Genomic DNA, 17,513 nt, shown 5'->3' with positions numbered 1-17,513 from the left:
ACCCTTCCTTTTTATCCTCTCAGGAGAATTTCTTCTCGTGCCATGTCTTCTCTTTGCCTGAGTCAGGCTGAGGACTTGTATCTCCCTGTGGGCTCTCCCTTAGTCACTTGAGACTCCAGGGATCTGCCTCAGCTTCTTGACCACAGTCCTGGCTTTCCCATGCCCTGCTCCTAATACAAGTTAACCTTTAGACTATCCTGCCTGCTTTTAGTCTGTTGAACCTACTTTTTGTTCATTTGTTTGTCCATCCGTCCATTCATCCTTTCTCTATCTACCCCCCAGCCCCCTATGCATCCACTCATCCACCCATTTATCCATCCATCCATACATCCCTCCACCTCCTCAACTCCCCATGCATCCACTCATCCATCCATCCATCCATCCATCCATCCATCCATCCATCCATCTACCCATCTGTTCAGGCATCCACCCATCCAGTATCCTTTATATCCTAGGCATGTGCAGAGCAACAGGGGGATAGAAATGACTTAGATGCCACAGTCATAGGCGTTGTGGAGCTTGGAGCTCACACTCTAAAATGGAGACAGACTTTGGAACAAAAAAACAAACATAGCACGATCTACACTAGAGGTTTGCAGAGCAGAAAGGAGGGAGCATCCAAAACACACTTCATGGTGGAGAGGGTGCTAGAGCTACTTGTTGAAGGCTGAATGGGAATTTGTTGGGAAGAGAAGAGCCCCTGCACAGAGGGGATGGTATGTGCCAAGACCAGGCTTGAGCAGGCAGAGGACGCAGAAGGGGTGGGGGAGCAGTGGAATGCAGTGTGAGTCTACGCAGGCAGACCTGTTTGAGGTGAGACTGGACAGAGACCCTGGGGACAGCCCCTTAGAATCATTTCCTGTCACACAGAGTAGTGCTGACATTATCCTTTAGGCTAAATGGAACCCAGATTTAGCAGAGGAGTGATAGGCACCATACAGCTTGATTTTTAGCCTGGTGCTTCTGGCTGGTGATGGAGGATAGACTGAGTGGGGCCCCAGGTGAGAAGCAGCAAGAGTCCCCATGGTGGCAGTGAAGGCCAGGATGAGGGGAATTCGGAGACATTTCTAGTGTAGAATCAACAGGGCTTGGTGAATAATCTGATCTGAAATAAGGGAAAAGGGGCTGTCCAGGAGGTGTCTGTGGTGATCCCTGCCAGGTTTCCCTTTAGAGTGAGTGGATAGCAGGTTAACTTGTAGAGACAAGGAGTACAAACAAGGAACAGGTTCAGGGTGGAGAAGTGATGAGCCCAATCATGCCACCTCCTCACAGCTCTGGTCACCTGGATTGTACGCCTCACATTTGCTGTCTGCCAAATGCCCCAGCTTCTTCCTAGAACAGTCTCCTAAAATCATAAAGGTGATGACCTGAGCTCAGTGAAAATGAGAAGCTGGTGGCTCTATTTGCTCTCAAGATGACAGAACTGCCTAAACATGAATATGCAGGTTCCTCTCTCTACCTTAACATGGTGTGACAAAAGGAAAGTCAGACTCAGACCCCAGCCCAGGCACTTACAAAAAAGCAGCAAAATTCATTACTATGAAGTTTCAACCTGGGAGATGGCCCCACAGCAGGGCTCCCCAAAACAGTTTCAGTTCATATACATGCCAAAGTATGTACACACTGGAGTTTAACTGTTACCTTCATCCCTCCTACAGCATCAAATCTCTGTAATGCTTTACTGGAAAATGCTGGGGTTCTAGGCTCTCAGCTCTCCAGGCCTGCGGAGAGGGTTCCTTCAGCCCTGTGGCCCCCTTCCTGTCTGTCGTGCTGACACAGGTGTGTAGGCATTGCTTTCTCCACACATTTCCGAGTTTGTATAGCTCTCTGATGCATGGAACTTTTAGCAGGAAAAGGACATGTAGCGGAGAGGGACTTCTGATTTCCCCCGAGAAGCACCGTCTTCCTTCAGTGTTTTCCTCTCAAGGAGGGTCTGGCGGGGAGGGGAGATCATATTATCCCTTATTGCTTGGTATCCATGGATACCGCCTGTGGGAGGCCTTTTCTTTCCCTGCTCTGTCCAGTACCTTAGCCACTGGCCCCATGCAGCTCTCTGAGTTTAAATTTTAATTAACGAAAATTCAATAAAGTTAAGAATTCAGTTTCTCAGTGGCACTAGCCACATTGTAAATGCTCCATGGCCACATGTGGCTGGTGGCTTTGTATTGGACAGCATAGATAGGGAACACTTCCATCTGCACAGAGAGTTCTATCGGACAGCATTGTTTTTCTTTTCTTTTCTTTCTTTTTTTTTTTTGAGACGGAGTTTTATTCTCTCTTTTTTTTTAAATTTCAAGAACTACTGACATACTGTGGATGTAGAAGTATAAAACTTGGGGGCCGGGCGCGGTGGCTCACGCCTGTAATCCCAGCACTTTGGGAGGCCGAGGCGGGTGAATCACGAGGTCAAGAGATCGAGACCATCCTGGTCAACATGGTGAAACCCCGTCTCTACTAAAAATACAAAAAATTAGCTGGGCATGGTGGCGCGTACCTGTAGTCCCAGCTACTCAGGAGGCTGAGGCAGGAGAATTGCCTGAACCCAGGAGGCGGAGGTTGCGGTGAGCCGAGATCACGCCATTGCACTCCAGCCTGGGCAACAAGAGCGAAACTCCGTCTCAAAAAAGAAAAAAAAAGGAAGTATAAAACTTGGAAAATGCAGATGTTGAAGGCATAATGGGTATCTCCTGCTTTAATACTTGTGGCAGGATTGCACTATAAGCAAAATAATCAAACAACTATATAAATTATACACAAAAAATAAAAATGAACTAAAGTGAAAAAGGTAGCTTCCAGGTAGCATCTTTCTATTGTAACCTGTTATTTAAGTAAATACTAGTGATTTCTTTCAAATAGGATGTAAAGCGTTCTAAATTACTCTTCCTCAGTTCTGCCTGCCAAGAACTCAAATGTAACTGTGATACAGCAATCCTTCCCAGGTATTTTGGCAGGTACATGTATGATCTCAGAATACATGGGTAACATAGATATGGCATAAAAACTGGCAACGGTGAATTCATTTACATTGTTTACACTTCTATGACCAAGCCTTAAGGGAAGGTAGTTAAAAAAAAAAAAAAGTATTGTCTTCCTACCTATCTTCAAATGCATGTCAAAAGAGAAGGGTATTTTTGTTTCAACTTAGGTTTTTCTCAGTAATACAGTCAAGCCAGAGTTTGTTTCCAAATAACTCATTGAGCTGTGTAAGCAGTTTGTTTATTTCAAATATATTTACATTATTTGTCATTCACAATATTCATCCATACCACACTATCTTCTGTGTCAGGTAGTCCAATAGGAATATATTTTGTTCTAAAGATGAGGAATTTTCACTGTGTCAGTAGCTGCCAATTTCTCCTGCTGGAAGACAGGCCTCATTCTTGCCTTACTAGGCCATGAATGTTTTACCTTTCTCAGTTGTCATGACCCTTTGCCTGTTGTCTGCCCTAAGACAGTTTTGGCTGACTCTACTGTCCACTGTATATTTCTGTTTGCCCAATTAAAAGGTCCTGAGTTGGTGAAGGGGAAAGAGAGGGTGTAAGGAGGCCTGCAAGCCTGAGCCTGGCAGTGAATAGGACCCATTTCTTGCTGGGCACGGTGGCTCACGCCTGTAATCCCAGCACTTTGGGAAGCCGAGAAGGGCGGATCACTTGGGGTCAGGAGTTCAAGACCAGCCTGGCCAATGTGGCGAAACCCCATCTCTTAAAAAAAAAATGCAAAAGTTAGCTGGGTGTGGTGTCAGGTGCCTGTAATCCCAGCTACTCGGGAGGCTGAGGCACAAGAATCACTTGAACCCAGGAGGCGGAGGTTGCAGTAAGCCAAGATCGCGCCACTGCATTTCAGCCTGGACAACAGAGCAAGACTCCATCTCAAAAAAAGAAAATTCCAATTTCTTCTCTTCTCCCAGAAAGAGGAAGAATACCACCACCAACAAAATCACTTTGACTAATGCAATGGAGTGGCCAAAACACTGTGAGCTGCTCAGATGGATGGAGAAGTTCATAAATGTAGCAGCCTTCTTCAGCATCCCTCTAGCTGCCGAAAAAGAAGAAAGCCTTTGGCTGTGGGTTGTATTTCTTCTGCATTTCCATGTCTCACTCATGGCTTTCTGCCAAGAAAGTCTAGCCACAAAAGACCTGGGAGAGGGCTCACTGAAGGGGCATGACTGTTGCCGAGGAGACCAAAGGACAGTGAGGGGAGACACAGCCTCCTCTGTCCACTGTTTTTCATAGGAGAAGGAAAGGCAGAGAGAAAGTGCAGGCAGCAGGAGTGGCCCGTTCCACCCTCCATCCAGGCAGCCCACAGACAGGTCCCTTTGTGGAGACTTTCCCATACAAAATTTCCACCCAATTCATCTCAGTGGCCTGTCCCCAAAGTGGTATTCATGCTGTATGTAGACTCAATTTAGCTTGTGGAATGCATTTTAAAGGTGGAGAGCCCAAAGCCTGGCAGTGATTTGACCGTAGTGAGTCAGTGACTACTGTGCTTCTTAGAAGCATTCTTAGAAGAGAATATAACTATAATGGTACTAGATGGGGAGGAGACAATGACAGAGGGGAAGAAAGTGGACATGTCCATTTGCAGGGAAGGTGGTTCAAGTCTTTGGATTTAAAAACAAGTTCCCCAGAGAAGCTGGCTGTAATGGAATTTCCAGAAAATTTCCTTTGCCCTCCAAAAAGGACCTGAAAGGTCCCAATCCAAACTTTGGCAAACAACAGTTATGAGATGCTATAAATGAAGATGAAAGCAGAAGGGGAGGGATGAGTGTGTCTTCCATTTAGCTATAGCTCGTGGCAATGCCTCTTTAGCCATTGATGGAGCTGTAAAAACCACTGAAGTACCAGAATTTCTTGGAAGAATGGTGGTAGAAAAGTAATGAACATCACACCTTATCTAAATCAGTAACAGGGCTTCATGGCTAGGAAAATTTTCTAAACACTAAGTGACTCTAGATTAGATGTCTCTTTTCAGCATTAAATGTAGTCGAATTAACAACACCAAAAAAAGATTCACACATGGATATAGTTAGCAGAAAATTACAAGACAGAGGCCTTAAAAGAATGCAGAGAATGCTAGGGGTTCAGCAGTATTCCACGGGACTAGAAAATCCATGAACTTTGAAAGCCCTAGCAAAATATCACTCTTGTTTGTAAATCACTTATTTATCATACAACCACATGTCGAATCTTTGTCTTTCCATGTATGGAAGAATCCTACATTCAGCCTTTAAGTTCTCTGCATTTCTTTGCCAGTCTTGTAGCCGAGTATCTTGTTCCCATCAATTTTGGTGCAGGTAACTGGCTGCTGCTGGTGCAAGGCCTGAAATGTGGCATCTGACATTGTTTGATAGTTTTTACTAATTGCTGTCTGATACTCCTTTCCTGCATTCTCTGATTTTAATAAACTCCTTTACGGTTTGGACTTCATTTGAAACAGTGAATCCTGTACAACTTTCTGACTGACCAATGGAGCTTTGCTGTCTTCCTAATACTGAACCTGAACTTTAAGCACTCTGACTCCCTGGGCTGTAGGTTGTTTGACGGTAGACTTCTGCTCTTGACTCCAATGACCACTCCAGAAGTTTTCAGGCTGCAACTGGTGGCTTTCAATATATGCAGTAACAGCCTGTTTTACCATAAACAGTACAGAAGCCTTGGCCATTGGAATAACAGTCTTTCACATAGGCTTTTTTTTTTAAAGGGTCTCCCTCCTGTAGCCCAGGCTGGAATGTAGTGGCTCACCGCAGCATCAACCTTCTGGGCTCAAGCTAACCTCCCACCTCAGCCTTCTGGGTAGCTGGGACCATAGGTGTTCACCACCACACCTGGCTAATTTTTTGTATTTTTAAAAGTAGAGATGAGGTTTTGCCAAGTTGCCCAGCCTGGTCTTGAACTCCTGGGTTCAAGCGATCCACCCATCTCAGCCTCCCAAAGTGCTGGGATTACAGGTGTGAGCCACTGTGCCCTTTAAAGCCTGTCAGTTCTTCAAGCCCTGTCAGAGAATTCTCTCCAGGACTTCAGACCTCCATTTACTTCTTCTGGCTGAGGCCACTTGCTTATTTCTGATCTTCTTATCCTTCTGTCTTCACAGGCGTGAACGGATCCATGTTACAGTGGGCAAATGCATGTGCTGCTCCTTCCCCAAAGATTGTCATTATTTCCAAGTAAAATTGAGACATAAGAAAAGTTTGTCATCAGTGCATCAAGGTTCTTCTTTATAAATCTGCTCAGCTCTAACAATAAGCTCATCATGTGTGGACTTTCTTTTTTTTCCTAATAAGCATCTTTTTATTGTACTTTAGGTTCTGGGGTACATGTGCAGATCATGCAGGATTATTGCATAGGTACATACATGGCAAGGTGATTTGCTACCTTCCTCACCCAGTCTCCTGTATCTGGTATTTCTCCCCATGTTATCCCTCCCCACCCCCTGCTGTCCCTCCCCTAGTCCCCCCAACTGACCGCAGTATGTGATGCTCCCCTCCCTGTGGCCATGTGTTCTAATTGTTCAACACCTGCCTATGAGCGATACCATGTGGTGTTTGATTTTCTGTACTTATATCAGTTTGCTGAGAATGATGGTTTACAGATTCATCCACGTACCCATGAAGGTCACGAAGCCATTGTTTTTTATGGCTGCATAGTATTCCATGGTGTATATGTGGCACATTTTCTTTATCCAGTGTATTGTTGATGGACATTTGGTGTGGCCTTTCTAACCACAGGGTGCAGGCAAGCATGGGACAGCTGCGTAGGGCTGCAGGTGGCCCACCTGTGAATCCAGCCCTGGAGAAAAGCATCCACAACCAATTGAATACAAGAAGGAGAGGCTCCTGGGGCTATTTTGATCTAGAACGTTGTCTCTTTTCAGATCCCTCCATTTACAAATGTTTAACAACGGTATTGTGCCAGTGAAAGTTACCATTTTATGGATCAGTGTGGCTGGCTCCTTTCCGCGGAATGAGGGAAATAACAGGGTGCTTAAAAGAAATTAGTTGAAGCAACAAAAAGAACAAAGAGAACAACAAGAAAGCTATTATGCAAATGTGTGGCCATTCGCTGCCATTCTGCCTTGGGGAGTTTTGTGGTAGATTCAGGAGTTTCTGCCTGTCTGAATTATCAGTCTTCCTTATATTTAACATCAAGCCTCAGTACAATTATTTATGTTTTTTTTTTTTTTCCCTCAACACATTAGTAATTGGCCTCTCTTAACATGGGCCTTCTGGTCTTAACATGGGTTTAACTGCTGCCTTGACTGAAAACAATAGCAATGAAGGCAAAGGGAGTGCAGACTCTGCAGTCGGACAGCCAGAGGGAAGGCACCGACGACTGGAGCTTCACTGGGCTCTGCTCTGCAGGGGCCATGGAAAAGTGAAGTGGATAGGTGCCTTCCTCAAGGGTCCTGGGCTTCTGTCTGTGGGGCTGCGAAGCACGATGTCTTTTAGTTCCTTTCAGAAACGACCTGGTCAGACATAATGGAACTGGGTATCCCCAGCCCTTTCAAAAAAGAAAGAAAGAAATAGAAAATCCTACTGAAGACCCAACCAATGAATTTCAGATCACACTTGTGCCTACATTAAGTAGAGTAAGCTATACCCCAAATGTTCCTGGAACGCGGTCCCAATCCAGGCCCCAAGAGATGATTCTTGGACCTCATGCAAGAAAGATTTTGGGGCAAGTCTGCAGAATAAAGTGAAAGCAAGTTTATTAGAAAGGTAAAGAAACAAAGGGATGGTCACGCCATAGCCCAGGGCCGGGTGTTCCCGAAAGCAAGAGGAGTGCTCCCATCTTAGGTGCAATGCTTTTTTGTTTGTTTGTTTGTTTGAGATGTAGTCTTGCCCAGGGCTGGGCTGTGTGGGGAGGCCGTGGAAAGCAACCTGCACTGCAGAGTGTAGAGTCATAAGCTAAGGACTTGGCTCACAAACAAGCCCCTACATGAGACTCTGCTGGTGAAGGTTGGGGGTGGCTGCTGTTTTCCCCTTCTCTGCCCTCTGCCTTCTCTGTAGGAAGGCTGGCTGATGGCCTCTGCCTCATCTCCAGGCCTTGGTGTTCTCAAGATGCTCCTTTACCCCGTTGCCGCGGCCTCCCCAGGAGCAAGGTCTGCGTGGCTGACAGCCCCATTTAGAAGAAGGCGCTGTGGAATGAATGGTGCCCCCTGCAGCTCAGCCTCATCTCCTTAATGGATCCTAATTACCCCTGTCCTGCTTATAGCTTCTCTCTAGGGCCCACCTGTCAAGTTGATGGATGAGGTGACTGGGAGGTAGGGCCAGCTGGGGCTAGAGGAATTCCCCCACTCTCTAGTAGGGCAGGGACGCAGGAACTTTGAGTCAGTTTCAAAGATTCTGAGGAAGAGGAGGTAACATTACAGGATGAGCTCTTCTCCCCTTTTGTCTTTAAAGCTTAGGTCAGATGAGTTTTCACTTAGGAGGAAGGTGATGGGGAAACTGGCCAAAGAGGACTGGCTATTCTGGTTTGTAGCCTGGGGAATACATGATAAGGGAGGAGAGGCAGCCCTACCCAGGACTCCAAGGCAGGACTCAGCTGTATTTTAGGACCCCAGCACCAGGCCAATCAGAAGGCCACATCTGCTTGGAGAAGGCCGGCAGTCACCAGGCACATAGTCTCCAGGTGATCCAGGTCTTCATGGACACACTCCCAGTGAGGACTCAGTAAATGAACTGCAAATCATCTGGGGTCCCAGACACAGACCTTTGACCCTATGATCACCAGCAGCAGATGCTGGCTTGACTGTGATTCCCTCTTTCTGCAGATTAATCAGATAAGGGAGAAGGAATACCAGGGTTCTGCTTTTAAGTCACATCTACTCAGAACAAAGGAGTGAAACCTTCCCCTCCTCTGCTATGAATAGTCTCATGTTTTCTAGGAATTAACAATCACAGTCTAACTTGTGAGTTATTATTTTGTGCACTTTTTCTGTGCCATGTGTGATGTAAGCTTCTTGTGCATGGCAGGTATCTTTACTCATCTTTTCCACCTGTGTCCCCTCGTTGGTTTCCATTGTGGGGGCACCGTGCAGTTGCACAAAATGGCAGGTGGGGCATAAATACCTATTGAACACCAGCTCTGTAGTTTACTGAATTTTTATTTTTACGACAACACTTTGAGCTAAGTATTATCTCCATTTTTCACATAAGGAAGGGGAGACTCAGAAAAGTAGAGAGGTTGAGAAACCTATCACATCATTTATAAATAACAGCTGGATTCACAGCCATGAACATCTGCTGCCAGAGCTCCCGTTCTAGCCCAGGAGTGAAGTGTCATGGAAGTGGCTTGGTGGAGTGGTCCAGACAATGTGTTCTAGATCTAGGTGGCCTGGGATCAGCCCCTGGCTCCATGCTTCCTGGCCTTGTAACTCTGGACAAGTCACTTCACCTCTTCATGTCTCAATGTCCTTATCTCTAAAGTGGAGATGATAGCACATACCTTATGGGTTTCTATGGGATGCAATGAGCTAGAGCCCAGGGCTTGGAACAGAGCATGGCACAAAGGAGGCACTTTGTGAATGCTGGTTGTGATTATTCTCTTAACTCTGCAAGACTTCTAGGAACAAAAAAGATGTGATTCTAGATATGGAGCATGGCCAAGGCCACTGAGTTGATGTGCATGTGTAAAACACCTTGTTTTTCCTTCTTTTCCTCTCTAATCCCGAACCATGCAGCTCAAGGTTATGAGATGGCTGGTGGCCACCCCTGAATCCAGAACACAGTGTCCCCTTGGCTTTTATAGACTCCCCAACCCAGAGCTCCCAGGGAAAGAGCCCTTTCTTGAAGATGGAGCTTAACAGTCACATTCTAAGGGAATGTTGGGGGAACATGGACTGAGGAAGGAGGGTAATTGGTCTCGTGTCGACACAAGTCTTCGCTCCTGCACTGGGAAATTAAGAGCCCATGAGGGTGGGCTTGGGGTTGTCAGACAGCATGTCCCTGAGGGAAAGGTTCAGGTTGGGTTTCCTGCTGCCCCCTTTCCCAGCTGAAAAGGATCAGCTAAGTGTTATTGATCCAAGCTCCAGTGGGAATATTTGCTGGAAGGTCGCTGGCACCTGCTCAACACTTTGCTGGTATTCATTATTCAGTGATAGGGATGGGGAGTAGAGAATGCTGGCATTGTGCCACCAAGGGAGCCTGGCTTCGCCAGGGGTAACATGGGAACTGAGAGAGGCAGACAGACTGAAAGAGTCATAGATGACTGGCCCTTATCCTGGGAGGACCAGTGGTGGATGATACTGGGGGGACTTCTATCTCTTGGGCAGCCCTTGGCCTCACACAGGTCATGGAGGTTTTGGCTTTTGGCTGGAGACTAGGAAAAAAACTTTGGGTATTTCTGATGGCCTCAGTTTCCTCAAATGTCCCACCCAGTTTTAATTGCGTATTGCAATTAAACTAGGCTTTGCAGTGAGAGGAATGCCAATCAAGCCTAAGGTTCCAGAGTGGGACAGAATAATGCATTAAAGAAGATCTAAAGGACGTTTGTTGTTTCCTAACGCTGTGATAGGCCTGCCCATGCTTGGAGCCTTTCCAATTAGATAATGTTGATATAAGTGCCTTGTAACAGGTAACATTTCAGACCAATATCAGCTATCACCATCACACAGTGATGATGAGTATTTTTACCACCTTTCCAAAAATCCATGTCCCCAAACCTAATGTAGCCGTAACAACCAGTGTGAGAAGGGAGAAGGGTTAGGACTCAAACAAGACTGTGCATAGCAGCACTGTTTGGAAACAACTCTAAAGTCCATGGAGAAAAGAATAAATAAATATACAATGACATCTTTACCAAATGGAATATTTTACAGCATAGGAAATGGAGAAGAGTAAACTGGTAAGTCTTGCAGAGTTGAGAGAATACTGACAGCCAGTACTCACAGAGTGCCTCCCTTGTGCCAGGCTCTGTTCCAAGCCCTGTAGCAACATGGGTGAATCTTAGAATATAGTGAGTGGGAAAAAGCAAGTCCTAGAAGGGGACTCACATCAAACTTTAAAATTAAAACTAAAAAATAGGTGACGTAGGGAGACATATATAGGTGATACAACTGAAAAATAAGGCAAAGGAAAGAAAGGAAAAGGTTTAGCATAATGATTCCCTCTGGCAGAGGTGGTGAGAGCCAAGACAGAGGGCCCAGAGAGCAGAGGAACATGCAGACGTGCTGCTCATATTGTTCTAGATTTTGAGATGGATGGTGCTATAGCTTGGCTGTGCGTCCCCCCAAACCTCATGTTGAAATTTGATCCCAGTGTTGGAGGTGGGGCCTAACGGGAGGTGTTGGTGTTATGGGGTGGATCCCTCGTAAGTAGATTAGTATCCTCCTGGAAATGGGGGTGAGTGAGCTCTTGCTCCATTCGTTCCCATGACAGCTGGTTGTTAAAAAGAGCCTGACACCTCCCCCCCTCGCTCTCTCTTGCTTCCCCTCTTGCCATATGATCCCTGGGCAAGCCAGCTCCCCTTCCTCTTTCCCTTCCACTGAGTGGAAGCAGCCTGGGGCCCTCACCAGAAGCAGATGCTGGCTCCATGCTTCTTGTACGGCCCGCAGAACTGCAAGGCAGATCAACCTCTTTTCTTTGTAAATTATCCAGCCTCAAACATTCCTTTTAGCAACACAAATGGACTAAAACAGATGATAAATAAAAATGAATGAATGCATGAATAAGTGAATGTTGAATAAGTGAGTGTAAAATTTGGCCATATGTGAAACAATGTTGGCATTGAGTTGTAACTAGGATTTTGATTAATCCAATGCTGAATATCTAAAATCCAAAATACAGATTTTTTTCATTTAAAGAAAATTCTGGTGATGAGTGAGTATCTAGCACTGGGTCACCAAGTAGAAGTTCTAGAAACACAATCACTTTTTTTCTATAGGGGACACGAGTGTCTCTCTATAGCCCACTGTACTTAGAAATACTCTTGCCATAAACCTTGCTGAAGAGAGGTGAAGTCCAGCCTCTCTTACATCCTGATGTAGGTAGGCTGAAGAGTGTGTGTGTGTGTGTGCGTGTGTGTGTGTGTGTGTATAGTATATATCCTATATACTATATATATATGTGTGTGTATGTATATATTATGGATGCTATATACACACACACACATATATACATATAATGTGTATATATATGTCTATATAGTATATATACACATTATATGTATATTTATATACACATATAGTATATACATATATATGTGTGTGTGTGTGTATATATATATATATATAGATAAATAGATAGATATAGATATATAGTTATATAGATAGATAGTATGTCCTTGGGCTGAATTTATTACTGGCACTAAACTATGATAAATAGTGCTTCTATAAACATTCTTACACATGTCTCTTTTAGTTATGTATGTGTATACATTTCCTTTGGCTATATATCTAGTAGTAAAATTGCTGGATATAGAGTATACAGCAGTAGTCCCTTCTTATCTGTGGAGGGTATGTTCCAAGACCCCCAGTGGATGGCTGAAACCATGGATAGAGCCAGCCCTGCATATGTTTTTTCCTATATCTACATACTCATGATAAAGTTTAATATATAAATTAGTCATAGTAAGAGATTAACAACAACTAATAAGAAAAAGAACCTTTATAACACTATGCTGTAATAAAAGTTATCTGAATGTGGTATTTCTTCCTCAAAATATCTTATAGTATTGTGCCATACTCAGCTATTTTCAGTCTTTGTCTGACCATGGGTAACTAAAATTGTGGAAAGTGAAACTGTGGAAAACCCAACCCTTGGGCAAGGAGGGACTACAATGTGTACGTTCAACTTTGATAGATAATGCCAGTTTTCCAAAGTGGTCTTACCAATTTATACTCTCACCAGCAAGTTTGAGAGTTCTAGTTTCTCCACATCCTCACCAACACTTAGTATTATTCATCATTCTAATTTTTGCCATTGTGTTAGGTGTGAGGTCATATCTTGCTATGGTATTATTTTATATTCCTTTGAAGATTAATGAGGTTGAGCATTTTTTTGTGTATTTATTGGCCTCAGATTTTTTTTTTTCATGAAGTTTGAGTCTTTCTTATTTTCTGTTGAATTATTTGTCTTATCCTTATTTAATTTTGATGTTCTTTATTAATTATGTATATGAGTCTTTTTGGAGAATATACATATATTTTAAGATTGTCTTGGCTATTTTTGGGTCTTTGCAGTTCCATTTAAATTTTAAAATAAATTTTTATTTTTATCTATTAATAAAAACCATCCAAATGCTTATGAACAGAAGACTGGATGAATAAATTGTGGTAAAGTCACACAAAGGAATATTACATAGCAGTAAAAATGAATGAAACTATGCAAGGTAGCATTATGAATGAATCTTGGCAAAGTTGTATTAAGTGGGGAAAGAAAAGACTCAATATTACATGCAGCATAAGCCCTTTTTATAATGGCAAAAACAACTAAAATAAAAATATTTTCTTTAAAGGAATACATACATATGAGTGAACAGTATATTCAAAGGACGTAAGGGAACAATGGACTTGTGGTTCAGGATGGTGGCTGCCTTGGGTGGGGGAAATAGGAGGCTGGGCAGGAGGATGGCTACATAGTGAAATGAAAGTTTTTGCCAAAGTCTTAGTCTTCAGGTTGGATGGTAGATTTACAAGTGCTTATCAGATAGTGAAAAGTAGATACATACATAAATGAATAAATGACCCATGAGAAGTCATGTTATGCATCAAGAATTCTGATTAACCTGATTCAGTGCCACTGAGGTCCACTGAGAGGAAAAACCTGACCCCAAAAAGTTGAATGAGGACACTGCTGTTAACCCCTTTGTTGTGGGGTCCCCATTTTCCCCTCATGGCACCTCCTGGGCTGAGTGGGGTTGCCAATGTCAAGATGCATATACGTATTAGGAAAACTTAATTTCTTTTTAATTAGTTTTTTGACAAATGAACGAAAATATAAATTGTCTTTTTTCCTCCCACATCCCAATGCGTCTTGTGTATTCTTGAGTATATGCATGCTAATTTAGAGACCTGTGCCCTAAGTGGATGACATTTTAGGTGGAGTTAATTTTAGACAGATCACCCTGTTGGCATGTGAAAGATGAACTGAAAGGGGCCGTAGTCAAGGCAGAAAGAGCCTTTAGGAGGCTGATGATATACTCCTGCTGAGGTAGGAAGTAGGACTTGACTCTGGAGGTGGGGCTCAGACAGTAGACCAAATTGAAGATTAGCTAAAGCAGGGCTGAGGCAGGAGCAGCTTTCCATAAGACACACCCCCAGTGTGCCATGTAGGTTTACCATTGCCATGGCAACACCTGGAGTTATTGCCCCTTTCCATGGCAACGACCCAATGACTCAAATGTTACTACCCCTTCCCTAGAAATTTCTGCATAAACTGCCCCTTAATAGACATGTAATTAAAAGTAGGTATAAATATGACTGGAAAACTGCCCTGAGCTGCTGCTTTCCGCCTGTGGGGTCACGCTGCTGTGCAGGAGCAGTCACGGAACTGTAACACCACCACAGCTGTAACACCTCTTCAGTAAAGCTGTGAATTATTTCCTGGGCAAAGCCAGGAACCCTCCAGTCTAAGCCCCATTTGGGGCTCACCTGCTCTGCATTATCACCAGAGTAGACAAGAACTCAGGGGTGGCTGTGGAAAAGGGAAGGAGATAATGAATTTGGGAGGTATTGAAGAGAGGGAATTCATAGGACCCAGTTTCCTTAACACTAGGACATCCAGGAGCTAAAATAATTATGTATTTACTCTTCTCAGCTTGTGACTGCCATTTCTTTTAGAGTCAGAATCTCTCTTTAGCTCCAAACTCTTGGATCTCTCACCCTCCTGCAGAATGTTGATATTTTTATATGGGTCCCAGGGCAATTACAACCTTAGATCTGATTCTTACTGATGGACTAATTGGCAGTGCCCTCCCTGTTGACAGCCTTCGGATATTGAAGGAAAATTAAACAGCCCTTGATGGGTGGTAATGCTGCTGAAATCTGGAGGCTGGTGGCGTGGTGGTGGGGTTTGCATTTCAGGAAAGTGTGGTGTGGCTGCCTCTCAGATCTTTGAGCTTGGTCCATTCTGCTTTCTCTGACAGCAGCCCATCCGTCAATCACCTTAGTTCCTTCCACAGGCTGACATAATTGAAAGCTTCAGTTGGATTCTGTAGTGGGCTTAGAGGAGCCAGGGTCCTAGAGGATAATTTGGCAACAGGCAAGCCCACAGTTCTTAGGATTTCAGGGAGAAAGACCACATCTTGGGCAGAGAAGACCAAAGCCTCAAAGGTCCCATGCTCCATCAGGGGACTCAAAGGCTTGCTTTGTTGGGACACCACGCCAACCATGGACTGCTCCTCTTTGAGCCTTCATTTATTTACTTGTAACATGGAGGTGCAGACCTAAACAAGTCTTAAGATGGGGCACAAATGCAATTGGCAGGAAAGCGAGTGATATTACTGCTGGGGCAACATGTCACTGCCACTTGGGCGTCATGTAACCCTGGGTGAGTGATGCAATGCTGGGAGCCCTGGCCTCAAAGAGAGGAGATTATGTAAACAAGTATGTGTGACAATGCGTGTCACCCAGCAGAGCCTCCCAGAACATGAGTTTTCTTTTTCACTGTTTGGTTGCCAAATGGAAGAGATGGAGGCTTGGACTGGATATAGGTGAGTTGCAGGATTACAGTCCAAATGCTGGCTTCTGCCTGCCTCTGTGGGTCTCTAGAGTGGGTTCTCTGGCTGGACCACTCACCCTGGCCTGACCTGAGGTGGGGAAAGAAGTGGTTAAGAAGGAGACTGCAAGACATGAAGAAAGGTCTGGACCTCTGGAGGCAGAAACGGTGAGAAAGCCACTTACTTCTCCAGCTTCAGGTTTCCCACATATAAAGTGAATGGTTCCTAACTCATGGGCTGGGTGTGGAGGGTGAAATGAAATCGTGTCCATAAGTCTCCTGGAACAGAGTAGGTGATTCCTAAATGTCAGGTGACCTCCCTATCTACCTCTTCGGCCTTGCCTTTAGAAGAGACTCTTGGGACACCCTGAATTTCTTTTTTAAGTGATGATTCTCTGAATGTGGTTCTGGGCACATGGGCTCTGGGAAAATTCACCAAAAGTCAATTCACAGAAAGTCCATTCATCAATTTCATATTGCCAAACAGCGATTTGGCTTCCCATCAATCAAATCTTGGGCAAGTTACTTTTGGCAAGTGATCCTGCCTCCCAGAGGAATCCTCTAGGTGGACTGGGCTGATTGGAATGCAGGTTTTGTGAGATGCTCAGCTCAGGCAGCATGAAGGGCAGAAGCAGGGAGCAGCTTGCTTTCAGCATGATATTGCTGGACGCCGAGCCCTGCAGTTTGCGGCTGATGCCGGAGCTGTCTTGTCCTTTACCGGCTTCTTTTTCTGTCGCGTTTGTGGCTGTCAACACAAAGGAGTTCTTCACTGAGAGGAGGGAGGCTGCTGAAGGGGAAATGGAACCAGGGTGGGGTGGAGCCGGGTGGAGGGCTGGCACACCAAGCCCAAGGAAAGAAACACAGCTTCGTGCTCTTGACGTTTCTCCCCTTTGCCCAGACTTCTTGGGATTCCCTCTTCTTCTCCTTCAGCTTCTCTTTTCCTTGTGGCACGTTAGAGACGGGGTCAGAAAGCAGGTGGAGCAAAAGGGCAAAGGGAAGGAAGCAGGAGATGGTAGGATAGAATCCCTGCTTCGTAAAGACGCGTGAACCCTGAACTCCTTCCATATGGGTGAAGATTCTTTGACTGCAAGCAAAGCAAACTGGTTAATTCTCCTAAAGGGAGCTCCCAGCATGGAAGGGAGAAATGGGATTGGGGACAGGCAAGAACAAAGGCTGCATCCAGCGGTACCACATAGTGGTGGCCAATTAGGATAAGCCTGGTCAAGATGCAGCTGCAGCCCATTGTTTTCAGTCTCTGTGCCTATGCTCAAGACTTAAATTCCGGAGAGGTGATTCCTATGGCATTGCTTGCATTAGGCACCCTTTCATTGCCTGGAAAAGGGAGAGGTTCTAACTACTTATCCCCTAGGCTGTACCCAATGGAGAAAACGTAGTTCCAATGGAGGAAGCTGAATTGCTGAAGAGAAGACAGAGGGTAGGAAACCAGAAAATAATAAATCATGGCAAATAGGTATACAGCACTGAGAATGTGCTAGACTCTGCGCTGAGTGCATTACATCTATTAACTCCTTTTATCAGCCTATGTAGGCAATGAGGATATTGTTATCCCATTAGACAGATAAGAAAGCGGAGATCCAGAAAAGTTAATTATCTCAGGTCATATAGCTAGTAAATGGTGGTGATGGGTTTCGAGTCAAATTCTCATTCCTAATGTCTCTGCAGTACTGTCCACTTGAAAAGCAAGGTTGGGAAAATCAAGGACCTTAGTGATCCTAAAGAAGGCTGGTTTGCTCGGGGTTTCCAAGAATAGAAGAAAACTAGAGACATCTGGTGGTTCCATTTTTCAGGTCTCCCTGTCTCTATGACCCCTCTACCGACTCCCATCTGAGTGAGCATGTCT

At 44.7% G+C, this 17,513-nt stretch overlaps 1 pseudogene; it reads right to left on the bottom strand.

The window, feature by feature from the left end:
* Positions 1-5,226: 5,226 nt before the first annotated feature.
* On the bottom strand, positions 5,227-6,154 carry LOC108307205 (annotated as a pseudogene).
* Between the last annotated feature and the right edge of the window lie 11,359 nt (positions 6,155-17,513).

Source organism: Cebus imitator, unplaced genomic scaffold (genome assembly GCF_001604975.1).
Source record: "Cebus imitator isolate Cc_AM_T3 unplaced genomic scaffold, Cebus_imitator-1.0 Scaffold77, whole genome shotgun sequence".
Taxonomy (NCBI): domain Eukaryota; kingdom Metazoa; phylum Chordata; class Mammalia; order Primates; family Cebidae; genus Cebus; species Cebus imitator.
The sequence above is the reverse complement of the archived record's forward strand: the minus strand, read 5'-3'. Positions and strand labels throughout refer to the sequence as shown.